The following is a 15,019-nucleotide window of genomic DNA, read 5'->3' as shown; positions in this document are numbered from 1 at the left end:
CGCGAATAATTAAGTAAAAATTTGTTAAGCGGGACACTCACATAAGAAGTCAGTGCAGCGAAAGATACGGAGACGTTTTTCATCGTCTCAATAGTATGTGTGATCATCGCGAAAGATCACAAGCGACTGTGGCAATGCTCGCTTCGGAAGGGCACGGATTGTTGTTAAAATTTCATATGAGATAATACGTTCAGAATATCAAAATAGGCATCGTTCAATAACTCCGTGTTCTTGTTTAAGTTTATACCGTTTGCCTGTTCCTTTATATGTATCATCTCAGCCGTTAATCTTTTTTTATAATTATGTTCGATTTCCAAAATGCGAGCATTGTCCCAATCAAATGTATGACCGAATTTCACGCTATGCTCAGAGACAACCGTATTCTTTGTTTTATCTAATCTAATGTTGCTTTTATGCTCTTTTAATCTCGTTTGGAGTTGCCTCTTTGTCTGGCCGACATAGGAAGCATCACAATTTTTGCAATCAATCTTATAAATTATATCAGTATTTGTGAGAAGGGCGTTCTTATATTTATGAACCTTAATAATGTTGTTAAGTTTATTTAAAATGCGATATCCCACTAAATTTTCTGATCTATCCACTGCTGAGGCTATAATTTTTGAAATAGAATTTAAATATGGAATAGCGATAAAACTTTTTTCTTTTTGTAAACTTACAGCATTATTATCTCTTTTAGTATTTTTTGTTAATTGTAATTTCCTCAGTCTTATGTTAATTCGAGAGAATATTAAATCAATGGGATATCCATTGCTTTGTAAAACATTGATGATAAAAATTAAATTCTTATTAAAGAACCTCGGGTGTGACAATAATATAGCCCTGTCGACTAGGCTATAAATTGTTCCAATTTTATGTTGAAGTGAATGATTGGAGAAGAAACTCAGCAGTCTGCCCGAAAAGGTCTCCTTATGAAACCAATCTGTTATGATGGTATCATTTTCTGTTATAAGCATTAGGTCCAAAAAGCTAAGACGGCCCTTGTCTTCGAACTCTATTGTGAATTTAAGCCTATCGTGGTAACTATTAAAATATTCCAGCACATCAATGACTTTATCTCTGTGAATTTTCATAACGATGTCATCCACATACCGCCTATAAAACGACAAGTGGAAATCCAATGTGCCCATAACCCTTTCTTCCAAATATTCCATGACAATGTCAGCCACTGTTGGAGACAAAGGGGAGCCCATTGGAGATCCGAAGGTCTGTTTGTAGGTGACACCGTTAAATGTGAAAAAAGTGGAAGCCAACACAAATTTAACCGCATTCATAAACTCACTACGTAATAATCTCGTTTTTGTTTTAATAAACTTCCACCTCTTCTTTATGCCCTCCATAACTAATTCTGATGGTACATTAGTAAATAACGATACGGCGTCCAATGAGATCAAAATCTCGGAATCTTGCATCCTAATTTCAGATAGGTCAGCACACAATTCGAAGCTGTTATTAACGTGACTCTTTGGTTTAGGCAAGCTGTCAGCCAAAATTTTTTGTAAAAAGGATGCTAAATTGTACAACGCCGTGTTAACCGAAGAAACAATTATTCTATACGGAACGTTCTTTTTATGTATCTTTGGGAGACCGTAGGCTTTAGGAAGTATGGAATCACTAGAATGTAAGTAAAAATGCTGCCCCTTCGTGATGTACTCCCTCTCCAGCCATTTCTTTATCAGAGCATTTAATTCCCTTTCTATTCTGGCAGAAGGATTTCTTTTAACTATTTCATAAGTGTCTTTATCATTGAGCAACAACTCCATTTTTCGTATATATTCGTTTTTGTCTAATGCCACCGTGACATTACCCTTATCCGCTCTTGTAAAAATTACGTCCGGATTAGTTCTTTGAAATTGACTTCTTATGTGAGTGTCCCGCTTAACAAATTTTTACTTAATTATTCGCGTCTCTTATAATTTTATATTGTGTTCAGTTGCTATTAAGACGGTCGGGTGACATAAAGATTCGCGAATGCAGGGACATCATTGATGTTCACCTTGTTCTTGCGGCGGAGGAGACGACCGACAATATACATTTGACGAATACCTGAGGTGTTTGACCTTTTACTTGTTGCGACGGTTGCGAATTTTCAGTCCTTTTTAGTGTGATTTGATGCGTTAAAGTTTAAGAAGCGATTAAATTGGAATTATGCGGTTTGTTTTGAAGAAGGCCAAGTAAGGCTCGAAACGTCAACGTTGTTTTTTATATTGCGAACACATTTGTTGTTAAATTGACTTTATTAAATATACACCTATTAATAGCTCGTAATTTGGCCGTTTCTATTATTTAACTATTCCAATAAATGTTCCACGCGGAACATTTTGTTCTGTGTTTTGTTTAAAATATACATGACGATAATCTCTTCTCTAACAATACAAAAAAAAATAATTTTGGATATAGTTCCGAATGACCCCTGCTCCCGATCGACTTAAAACTTTACAGATAAGTTGTTTTCTGGTAGTTTGGCTCTGGTAACCAGAGCAGTTAGCCCTATAAAACCTGTACATGCAATTTTTTGTTCAGCATTAAAAGTACTACCAGAAACCAACGTCAAATTAAGGCGCCAGGGTTATCCGAATCTAACCAAATAATTAATCATAAATTAAAAATGTCCACTGTAATGAGTATGCAACTATCTGATTCATGGAACCTTTTTGGGTCATCTGTGTTTACGCAAACAACGCTGCTACGTCTAAACTAATATCAATTCGCAGCGACGTAATGTACCGAGTATTTTACCTGGGCCGTTATCATTTAATATTAATTATATTTGCAGAAATACTTATATAACTAGCTATAAATATTATTTTTTACGAACTTTATGTAAAAAATACGTTTATTGACTCCCCTCAGGGTTGCCAGGCGTTTTGTAGAGACGTTCCCAACCCTTTATTCAATTCTCATCCAATACTACTTCTCCTCTCACTTAACCCTTTGGACCAACGGCTTAACGGCTCTTTCCGAAAGACGGAGCCCATAGTTTGCTCCGCACAAGAGCCTATCTTGCACGAAGGGCGCAGCTTTCGGAAAAAACTTTCCATGTTTACATGGCTCTAGTGGAATCGAACCTGGTTCCTCAGATTACGAGTCTGGCGCTCTACCACTAGACCACACTGCCGCCTCCCCTATGAACTTTATGTATTTTTATTTAATCTACTGCTGCCAACAGTCAACGTATTAATTACATGTTGTTATTGTTAGGAGTATGGACAAAATCTCGCGTGCAATTATACAATTAAAAAGTAGCGATTTATTATAACACACAGTGTGAGCATTCATTAATGAGAAGTAGACTGCATTGAACGACGTTACAATGATAAACATGTTACTTATTCTTTGTCTTCTATATGAATGCATGGAGTGTTTTTTCGTTCAATTCCGCTAAATGTTCTTTTAAACTGCTTTAATTATCGCCTGCCGTTCTGCCTAAATATAAAACCTAACAGTTATCATTAGATATGATATAATGCAAGCTATAAGAGTTGACAAATATCACAAATTATATGAAGGACAAAAAAGTCATAATTTTATCAAATTCTATTTAATAACTTTGTACAGTTTCAAGTAGCCAACTTGACCAACTATCTAATATTTTATGAATAAAATTCTACAAATACAAAGAAGTTTATTATAAATAATTAAGAACTGAATTTATATATACAGGGTGAATTTTAATGGATGTCCCATCCTTTTACCATCAATACTTCATCGAGCATCCTTTTTTTGATAAAGAGCACTTCACTTATATAGAATATGTTAAACTTTACGTCTTCGTTACAAAATGGAAAATTTTTTTATATATATAGAAAGAAAATTGAGACAAATTGGCAGATGACAATTGTGAATGGGACATCCATTAAAATTCACCCTGTAGATACATAAAATGTATATTTTTGAACTTTGATTAATTTAAAATGACAGACTTAATATAATGGCTAAAAAATTTAAAATATTGTTTGGTTTGCAAGAAAACAAGAATTTTTATAAATTTTTCCTTTATTTTAAATTAAAAAATTTTGACCTCAGATTTAGATTCAGCGACTTAAAAGAACTCCTGAAAGTATCTTTTTTTATAATTTTATTAACTCTTTTGTCAAAAACATTTTTGGCCTACAAGTATTTTTTTCACTTAACAGCTAAGGGATAAAATATCAACTTCTTGTATAAAAATAACTTATAACTGCAATATTTTAAATAATTACTGTAGTCTATCGCAAGTTTTATATATGTATAATCAGTCGTATGTAAATTTACAGAAATGTTCTGAGTATATTTGAGTACCTACTTCAGAATCATTGGTCTCACATGTGGATTTAGAACAACAGAGTTAGACATTTCTTCTACTCGAGGAACTGCAAGCATCGCTTAACGAGTAAAAAAGCATATATTGATGAGTAATTATTCGACTTGCTTTTAACATTATGCAATTTATTTTATACATTTTATTCTCAACAATAATAATAAATAGTCGGGATGTAAGTCAGCCTGACTGGCAGTAATTTATTTATAAACGACGTTTCGACCCTTACTTTGGGTCCTTTTCAAGTTTAGATAATTAACAAAGCTGAAACAACAATTAACAAACTTAAACGCAAGCTCGTAGAATGCACCAAATAAAATTACGTCATTGTGCATCAAATATATATAATACAATAATTAAAAACTTACATAAATCATTGTGCGTCAAATTACGTTAAAATTGAGTCATGCGGGTAAAATTCGTTGGAAGAACATGACAATCCCGCTTGAAAGACGAAGGCTGACTAATATATACGTCAAGAGCGATCGCAATCAAATAACATATATAGAAGGTGAAGCTAGAGAGAAAACAAAATACGGTCATAAACGGTCGGTAAATTTTCGGTATCTTTCTGGGAATTGATTGCATCTTCATGCTTTTTTATAAACAACATTTCAGAAATTTCGCGTTTTTTGAGATTCTGTTCCCTATGTAAAATTTTGGCCTCATGCCATTTAAAATCGTGATTAAAGTCTAATCTATGTTTGCTAACGACTGAGTGCTGATTGTGATGCCTGCTAATATCAGAACGATGTTCTTTTACTCTAGTTTCCAAATGCCTTTTGGTTTGGCCAATGTAGCATGCATTGCAATCAGCACACTCCAACTTGTACACAACACCCGTGCATTTATTAATGTTTAGTCTGTCCTTCCCTTTTTTGATTAATGCGTCCATTTTCTTCGGAACCGTGTACAAGGTGCTTAAGCCATAGGTGCCGAAAATTCGACGAAGATTTTCACTAAAGCTTTTTACATAGGGAATGGGTACATAATATTTTAAATTCATATGTCTGTCGTCATCAACAGCGTCATCCCCGTTGTACCAACGTTTATTAATTTCTGTCAGTCTTTTTTGTATATGTTTATTCACGATCGAGTCAGGGAAGCAATTGTTAGACAGGATAGATTTCACTAGGCGGATATTCTCATCATGAAACTGTTCATCGGACAGAAGTATTGCGTGCAGGTCCACTAGGTTTATGATGGTATTGATCTTATATTTTAAAGGATGACTGGAAAAATAATTGATGTAACGGCCTGAAAACGTTGGTTTGCGAAACCAGTTAGTAAATAAAAAATTATTCCGTCTAAATACGGTCGTGTCTAAAAAATTCAAACAATTATTTTCTTCCAACTCGTACGTGAATTTTAGACGAGGATGATAGCTGTTAAAAGCGAGCACAATATCGTTAAGTTTCGATTTCGGGATACACATGAAGATGTCATCAACATAACGAAAAAATATGTCAATCGGAAAGTCAAAGGATTGAAGGCAACAAGTTTCGAGATCGTCCATGACGATGTCCGCCAAAATCGGAGAGAGAGGGGAGCCCATTGGGCTGCCAAAGATTTGCTCGTAAAATTCATCATTAAAGGAGAAACTGGTGGAATTCAAAATCATCTTGATGGCAAACAAGAATCCTATGGCTTAAGCACCTTGGCTTAAGCACCTTGTACACGGTTCCGAAGAAAATGGACGCATTAATCAAAAAAAGGGAAGGACAGACTAAACATTAATAAATGCACGGGTGTTGTGTACAAGTTGGAGTGTGCTGATTGCAATGCATGCTACATTGGCCAAACCAAAAGGCATTTGGAAACTAGAGTAAAAGAACATCGTTCTGATATTAGCAGGCATCACAATCAGCACTCAGTCGTTAGCAAACATAGATTAGACTTTAATCACGATTTTAAATGGCATGAGGCCAAAATTTTACATAGGGAACAGAATCTCAAAAAACGCGAAATTTCTGAAATGTTGTTTATAAAAAAGCATGAAGATGCAATCAATTCCCAGAAAGATACCGAAAATTTACCGACCGTTTATGACCGTATTTTGTTTTCTCTCTAACTTCACCTTCTATATATGTTATTTGATTGCGATCGCTCTTGACGTATATATTAGTCAGCCTTCGTCTTTCAAGCGGGATTGTCATGTTCTTCCAACGAATTTTACCCGCATGACTCAATTTTAACGTAATTTGACGCACAATGATTTATGTAAGTTTTTAATTATTGTATTATATATATTTGATGCACAATGACGTAATTTTATTTGGTGCATTCTACGAGCTTGCGTTTAAGTTTGTTAATTGTTGTTTCAGCTTTGTTAATTATCTAAACTTGAAAAGGACCCAAAGTAAGGGTCGAAACGTCGTTTATAAATAAATTACTGCCAGTCAGGCTGACTTACATCCCGACTATATATTTTTTCTACACTGGTGAATTAATAATTACTATTGAAAAATAATAATAAATTTGAGAAATTACTTTAATGTACATAAACCGTAAATTAATTACTATAATAAATATAGAATACAAATAATGCATTGACATTTGATGTCTATTTTTGAAATCTAAAAATGATAATTTGTCTATATATAGTTTTGCAGTATATGCGTAACTGTAACCCTCAAATAACGATTAATTTTTTCTTGTTAGATCATTGTGCATATAAATGCAGAAAGACCAATTTAATATCAATGGACAGCATTGTCGTGAATTCCAATAGAAATTTGTCAACGAGCACGCGTCCTGATTTACGCAATCGAAAGAGGGATGAAACAAAAAGAGATGAAACAGACACTAATGACGAGTAATAATTCACCTTGCATATGTGACAACACAAAAGGAAAAATATATTACGAATTCAATATGTATTCACTTTTTAAACACAGTTTCTCGTTTATTTTGTGTACAATTTATATAACGTTAGTTTATATTATAATTTTTTTTAAGTATATACTTTTTGTCTTTTGCTTTTATATTTCTAGTGTTTATTATGCAAATTTTTATAACTCTGTGCGTCATTCTAGCAAAGAAATAATAATGATGACTATGTCCATTTTTCTTGCAATATTATCATTTCTTATATCTTAGGACAAGGAATTTTCTACTAATTATTAGTAATTTCGAGCATCACTATAGCTGAAGTAATTACAAACATGCGGGGAAAAAATAAACTAAGACTGCTTTTGACAAAAATCGCAAACATATAGCCTTTAGAAGTGCTTTCATCTCCGCAACAATTTTCATGTGTCCATAATTTGCAAACATTGCACATAATCCAGTCTTCATTTGGTGGATACCACGTATTGTTCCTGGAAAAATAAGCAATAATAATCTTGTTCTTTTTCCTCCTCGAACTGTCTTATATTTTTCTATTTTAATTGTCGAACCTTTTAATAAAATAATAATTTTTTTTAAAGGGTATTTCCCATTATAATAGTCGAAATGCCCTCACTCCGCTTTTCGAAAAAAACCTATTGGAACTTATTTGTAAACTAAAAAAAATAACTTTTATTACCCTGCCCGCCTCCCCCGCCTCCCTCTCCTTCCTGGGGTGGCTAACAACCCCTTTTCTTGCATATTAATTTTCTTCTCGAAAACCTCTTGCTAAAAAAATCTGTAAAAATTTGAGTATATAGGAGACATACACCAGAATATACCTAAATTTTTTCAGATTTTCTCAAGATCATATTCAAGGTAAAAAAAATTTTTAATTGTTATAACATTAAAACAAAAAATCATACATCAAATTTTATTTTTTTTAAATACGTATTCTAATTTGTTCTAAATATACCAACCAATTTTTTTAAGTTTTCGTAGGTGCGCCGTCTTCAAAAATGCGAAAAACTGTATTTTTTAAGTTATTTTGCCTTCTATCTCGGGAACGCCGAGGCCGAAATATCTGAAAAAATTTGGGTATATAGGGGCCATACACCAAAATATACCCAAAATTTTTTTAGATTTTCCAAGGTCATCTTCAAGGTCAAAAAAATTCAAAATAATTGAAAACCGTTATATTTTCAAAGCTAGGAAAACGGCAACCCCAGATTTTTTTGAAAAAAAAAATAAAGTAACGATTATATGTATATATATATATATATATATTTGTTAAACTTTTGAAAAGAAAATGGCAGTTCCCAGTTTTTTGCCTTTCTAAACTTTTTTTTCGTTAATTGATTGTCGATAGCTACATAGTTCAACAAACGTATTTATTAATTATAAACAATTTAAAGAGACTACAACACTTTTTAACTTTACTACAAAAAGCTCTACAAACAAAATACAATTAACTACAAACAAACTTCTTTTATTTTATAATATGTTGATGTATCATATATGATGTTAACCGACGACTGATCGATTTCACACCTAAATAGGTTTCACATCTAAAAAAATAAATAATTTTTAATTAAATATTTAAAGTGTCAGTCGTCGGCTATCATATCATATGACACATCAACATATTATAAAATAATAGAAGTTCGTTTGTTGTTAATTGTATTTTGTTTGTAGAGCTTTTTGTAGTAATGTTAAAAAGTGTTGTAGTCTCTTTAAATTGTTTATAATTTCACCTAATTTTTAGGTGTGAAATCGATTGTATTTTGTTTATAGATTATTGTAGTGCATTTATTTTTGTTTGTTAGTCCATAATTAATTTTTAATTAAATATTTAAAGTGTCAGTCGTCGGCTAATATCATATATGATACATCAACATATTATAAAATAAAAGAAGTTTGTTTGTAGTTAATTGTATTTTGTTTGTAGAGCTTTTTGTAGTAAAGTTAAAAAGTGTTGTAGTCTCTTTAAATTGTTTATAATTAATAAATACATTTATTGAATTATGTAGCTATCCGACAATCAATTAACGAAAAGAAGGTTTAGAAAGGCAAAAAACAGGGAACTGCCACTTTCTTTTCAAAAGTTTGACAAATATATATATATATATATATATATATATATATATATAATCGGTACTTTACTTTTTTTTCAAAAAAATCTGGGATTGCCGTCCTCCTAGCTTTGAAAATATAACGGTTTTGAATCATTTTGAATTTTTTTTACCTTGAAGATGACTTTGGAAAAATCTAAAAAAATTTGGGTATATTTTGGTATATGGCCCCTATATACCCAAATTTTTTCAGATATTTTGACCTCGGCGTCCCCGAGATAGAAGGCAAAATAACCTAAAAAATACAGTTTTTCGCATTTTTGAAAACAGGCGCACCTACGGAAACTTAAAAAAATTGGTTGGTATATTTAGAACAAATTAGAATACGTATTTAAAAAAAATAAAATTTGATGTATGATTTTTTGTTTTAATGTTATAACAATTTAAAATTTTTCGGAATTTTTTTTATCTTGAAGATGACCTTAAAAAAATCTGAAAAAATTTAGGTATATTCTGGTGTATGTCTCCTATATACTCAAATTTTTACAAATTTTTTTAACAAAAGGTTTTCGAGAAAAAAATTAATATACAAGAAAAGGGGTTTTTAACCACCCCAGGAAGGAGAGGGAGAAGGGGGAGGCGGGCAGGGTAATAGAAGTTATTTTTTTTAGTTTACAAATAAGTTCCAATAGGTTTTTTTCGAAAAGCGGAGTGAGGGCATTTCGACTGTTATAATGGGAAATACCCTGACGACTAAATTACAATCTATCCACATTCTTAAAGATGTATGTCATTTATGTCAAAATAACAGGATAAAGCTGAAATTTACAGAGATTGTGCACTTATATATCCCAAAAACCTGTGTTAAATTTGCGATCGATTGTCCAACCCGTTTCTGAGATATTTGCTTTATTAAAAGTTACAGAAATTGTATATACAGGGTGTCCAAAAAATCGCCTACTCCACTTCGGGAGGTGATTCAGGACCCAAAAACAAGTAAAAAAGTTCATACAAACATAGGTCCGGAAATGAGCCATTTCTGAGTTATAGCCACTTTTATGTTCAAAAATCGTAATTTAGAATCCGCTTGGCATCCCTCTTTCTTAATTATTTCTTAAATTAAAAATTTTTATTTTTAAATATTTTTAATTTTTTTATTTTTTTTCAATTTTTCAATATTTGTAAATACGATTACATTATTTTTAAAAGAAATCAGTTGTTTTCACGGCTATTCAAAATTAGTTGTTTTCACGGCTACTTGAAATCAGTTGTTTTCACGCCTATTCAAAATCAGTAAGTAAATCACGGCTTTTCAATAAGTTTCAAATTATTATTTAACAACACCTTACTTTTAGGTTGTATCTAATCTTTCCGTATTCATCAAAATGGATCGTTTAAGTTTTAATGAATTAGCTGATATTTAAAAATAAAAATTTTTAATTTAAGAAATAATTAAGAAAGAGGGATGTCAAGCGGATTCTAAATTACGATTTTTGAACATAAAAATAACTTGGAAACGGCTCATTTCCGGACCTATGTTTGTATGAACTTTTTTGCTTGTTTTTGGGTCCCGAATCACCTCCCGAAATGGAGTAGGCGATTTTTCGGACACCCTGTATATACATATATATAAATATACTTCCTATGTAAATATCATAATATGTATCTCTGCTCATATACGGTAAAAATGAATGAAATTTTTATGGTACACTTCTATGACATCGAGAATTGCAATTACGGTTTTTTAAGATTTTCTGGTTATATTTTTTTTCAATTTTTTAATGATTTATTTAAACAATATCAAGTACAAAAATGGGACAAAATTGCGATTTTTACGCTTTTTCTGTCCCAATGATACAATGTTGTTTATGAATAATTTCTGAGATTAGCTCTACACTGTTTAATCAAGAAAACAAAATTATACTACACATATAGCTATCTGACATACATCTTTAATAATAAAGTATTTCTAAAAATGTTTCTCAAATTTATTCAATACTTTAAAATTTCTTTATTTATATGCAGAGATCGCGGTGCTGTTTTGCCCACTTCATGCGCGTGTTAACGCCGTGAGAAGCAATACCCTCTACGCCGCGGCGCACAGTGGGGCGAACGCCTCATTTTTCGGTCATTTGCTTATAACTTCTACATTTTTCAATGAAATGACTTGAAACTTGACATAAATAATGTACGATTATTATACATTTAGTGTATGAAATCAAAATTATTTAATTAACAATTTTTCATAAAGCGCATAAATGATTTTTTAATTTTTTAAATACTTTTTAGTTTTTTTTGGAAAATCGGTTCTATTTAAAAAAAAATTTTTTTTATTTTATACTTTTTTAGTGCTTTATTAAATTAATATGAATAATTATTATCGCATATTTCCTTACTGCTCCGTACCCTGATGTTCTAGCGCGATATTTTATGTACTAAAACCTTCCTAGAGAATTGCTCTATAGGACAGTGAAAACCGCATTTAAATCCGTCCAGTAGTTTTAAAGAAAATCGTAGACATACATACATACATACATACATACATGCCGAATATAGAACCTCCATTTTTTGAAGTCGTACTTAATGCAATCCCTATCAATCAAATCTGTTTTATTTTCAATTTCTTCACAGAATTGTTTAATCTTTTTGACATGTTCGGGATGTCTCTGGATAAAATTATATATAAATAGCGCGTCATCGGATTTTAACTTTTTCCGAACAATAAAATTAGTCATTTCCGGATTATTCCGTACTTCCTCAGGTCTCTTTCTTTTATGTCGTTCGGAACATTCTACGAAACTCTTTGATCTATTAAGAGGCATACGCGTACGTGAAGAAGTAGAAATTAAATTCAGTACTTCGTTCGGAAAAGAAAATTCACAATTTAACCAACTTTCATGCTTTGCAATAAATCTGTTGTAATCGTAATGGCTAGCTATCCATTTTGACTTTAAATTCTTCGTGAAATTTATGATTTTTCGTTTTAATGCTTCCAACGCGATTTTGGGTAATTCAGTATCAATACATGATATTATGTGGCTTATTAAAGCCTCATAATTTAATAAATCAAGATTATTTGCACGCATACAATTAAAAAGTTGACGATTTGTTCGGAAATTTTCCATTTTGCGAGCGTGTTAAAGTATAATCTTCTATATATTTTATATATTCTATATATTTTTCACTGTATCCTGAAAAGGACGCAAAGTGAATTGTATAAAGCAACGACAAAAACTTCGACAAAAACGAAAACTTTCAAAATCAAAAAGTCTTTAATCAACTACTGATCGAGAAAGACTGACGAAAAGTTCTTATCTCCGCTGTTTTTATTTCCTCCCCCTCCCCTCCCCTCCTCCCTCCCCTCCCTTCCCCACCCCCCTCGAGGAGAACAAATAATTTAACGTAGAGCAATCTTATTGGCCCATGGATTTACAGAATGCGCAGTACTCCAAATACATTTATCCAATAATATTTATCATATTGCTATTATATTAATTAATGTAATTAATTGTTATAAAATATGGATGAAATTAATCGTTATAAAATAGCAATAATTAAACAAATTATATATCCCCCTTCGTCTTTTTTTTATGAGAAAATAGACATCCATATTCACTCGACATGATTAAACGTCGTCCATTGAGTTATTCATGGACGACGTTCGACCATGTCGAGTGAACTTTGAGGTCAATTATCTCAAAAAGAGGGACGAAAGGGGATGAATGATCATATATGGCCAAAAACTAGACACTTTGCCCTATCAAATGGCGCAGAGCAAACCTTAATCCATTCTAATCCACAAACTTTCTTCCTGTTTAAATATTAAAGTAAGAAAATTTTAATAGTCGAATATGTCGTGAATATTTATTAATATATAATAGTACTCAAATAACATAAAACTAAAATAAATATGTTTTTTGAACCCTAATAAATAAGTTCTGATAGGCATTTAACTAATATTCGCAGTTATACTTTCGGCGGAGACTTTAGAAAGTAACCTATCGAATTACTAGAATTTCAGTATTTACGAAAATGTTATACTTTATCAGATCATTTTGAGGAAATAACAAAGGATAAAATCAATTATAAGTACATTTATTTATAGTTTAGGATATATATTAACATAAAATCTCGTCAAAATTTGAATTATACGTTTTTCATTTTTTCGTCCAATATCCGGTTTTTGATAGATTCGCCCCACTGTGCGGCGCCGTGCTGGTCTAGCAGTGTAACGTAGCAAAAGGACCACCGTCGCGTATATAATTATAAATTTTTTTGTACTCTATGCGACGGTGTCTCCTTTGCTCACGGCGCTGGGCCGCTTGGAGTGAGGAAAACAGCACCGCGATCCAGTCTTTAGCTGCTTATATGTATTCTTTATATGTATTTTTTGTACAAATATTTTCTTAAAGAGAAAGGAACACATATAAGTCAAAAAATATAATTTTATAGAAGAGCGGTTTATAAATTAAACTGATTTTAATTTCTACTGTCCCGACTTTGTTATTTTAAATTGTCAGCGTGCAAGCATTATGTGTAAGCTTGTGTAAGCGTTACGAGTGTTTTAGCATAAGTTTAGAATTAGTGATGGATGGAATAAAAGAAAATAGAGCTGTACAATTGGTAGTTAGGCAAATTCAAATCATATATCCATATTTACATACATCCCGATAAATAAACCATACCTCTCTCTTTTCGACCTTTGTAAGCGTTTTGCAAACGCTTGTTGATGAGATTTTTGTACCACATTTAGTATCGGACAACCTGTAATACGGTTATAATGGCACCGAAAAGGAGACCAATACACAGCAAGTTGTGGAATTATTTCAAAGAATTAGAACAATTGCTCGTAAAATGCAGGATTTGTGGAGAAGAAATTCGGTCATCCCGGAAACAAAATGTTACAACAAATTTGAGAGTACACTTATAAGTAAGCATCAAATATTTCCCGATAAAAAACACACAATACCTGACAATCTACGACAATATTACTCGGACTTACTAAAATATAAGGCAAAATGTAATAAATGTCTTAGAATAATATCTTATGTAAAAAATTATTGGAATTTAAAACAACATTTAAAAATACATCCTGACTTGTGTGTGATGAACCAGAGTCAACATAAATAAGTACACATTCAATTGTAATAATCAAACAATCAACAACTAAAGAAAATTGAACGAAAGTCTTTTATCTCAGGGAGTATTCATATAATAATTATTTACAATTTCGATCATAAATGTGCCTTTCCAATCGTAACACCTGATAAGGTAGAACACTCCCGCACATTTCTCTGGTTCGTATAAAGGAAAAGAAAGAGACAGAATGTTCGAAAAATTTCTCACCCTTTTATTTCGCTTTTCGATATGCTTACTTAGTTATCCGGAAGAACAATAAGGAATCGCGCATTTGATTTCCGGGCTCGCTTACTCCATGCACCCTGTTGGGGAGTTCGCTGGAATTAAATTAGAATCAGTGTGCGTAAATCTTTGCATGTTACTTTACTCGGTATCCTTATTGCTAACATTTCTCTAACAACACCTATATATAATTTTACAAAAAATTATTTTTTATATAATTTGAAAAAAAATTTAATTGATTATATTCATGTTTTATTATTTGTCATAGACGTATACAATTCAGTAATTTAGATTAGGTATTTATTCGTTTGACGTTAGTAATGCAAAAATTCGAGTTGAATATGAAAAATGTTTAGTTCTTATTGATATTCAAATTAAATAGGCTTATTTAATAAAATCTATTACTCAATAAACCTGTCACTAGTTATTATTTACATATTAT

This window comes from Temnothorax longispinosus, chromosome 9, assembly GCF_030848805.1.
Source record: "Temnothorax longispinosus isolate EJ_2023e chromosome 9, Tlon_JGU_v1, whole genome shotgun sequence".
In the NCBI taxonomy this organism is placed as follows: Eukaryota; Metazoa; Arthropoda; class Insecta; order Hymenoptera; family Formicidae; genus Temnothorax; species Temnothorax longispinosus.
The sequence above is the reverse complement of the archived record's forward strand: the minus strand, read 5'-3'. Positions refer to the sequence as shown.